This window comes from Arachis duranensis, chromosome 6 (assembly GCF_000817695.3).
Source record: "Arachis duranensis cultivar V14167 chromosome 6, aradu.V14167.gnm2.J7QH, whole genome shotgun sequence".
Taxonomy (NCBI): Eukaryota; Viridiplantae; Streptophyta; class Magnoliopsida; order Fabales; family Fabaceae; genus Arachis; species Arachis duranensis.
Genome location: NC_029777.3, coordinates 105,133,167 through 105,134,001, shown reverse-complemented (window position 1 = coordinate 105,134,001; position 835 = coordinate 105,133,167).

Genomic DNA, 835 nt, shown 5'->3' with positions numbered 1-835 from the left:
TTTAATTTTAAAAAATATATTATTTTCATATAATTATTTGATTATTGTTATTTTCATAAAGATGCTATCAATTATGGAAATAATAGGGATAAAACAATGAATTTACAATGATATTAATTATTAAATGATAGATTTGGTCCAATTTTATCTAACTTTATTATTATATAATTGTTCTAATTTAGATTAAACTAAATGTCATCATTTCTAATTTTATTGATGATTTAATTTATTCAAATATTTAACCAAAATAATTTTCTTTAATTTTATTTTTAATTATTAATATTAACCTTAATTAAAATTATTTAATTTGTTCTATAATTTAAGTTAATCAAATTGTCACTATTTATTTGTTAGAGTAAAAATTTGCACTAATATTTCACTATCTTATTAATTATTTTAAATTGATTATTTGATTTGATATGTTATATTTATGGTTAATTTTGGAAAAATGATATAATGGTATTAGTTGATGAAACAAGATCTTATATTAGGTTATTCTTAAGTTGGTTCTCTGTTTTTGTGTATTATATTAGGTCTATTTATGGGATATGTCTAAAATGAGCTCAAAATGAGCTCAACAATCATGTGTTTATTAAATGAGTTACACTTATATACACCATTAGATTTTATTAGATGAAAATCAAAGGTTAATATGAAAGAGCATTGATGGACTCTAATAAATACAGAATATCCTAGTACATAAATAAATGCTTCAAATGGCAATACTTTAATACATAATACTTTAAATGACAACAAAATCTTTTATTCTTAAATAATTAAATATGAAATATATAAATACAAAATATCTAAATATTTTTTTATAATATTAAAAATT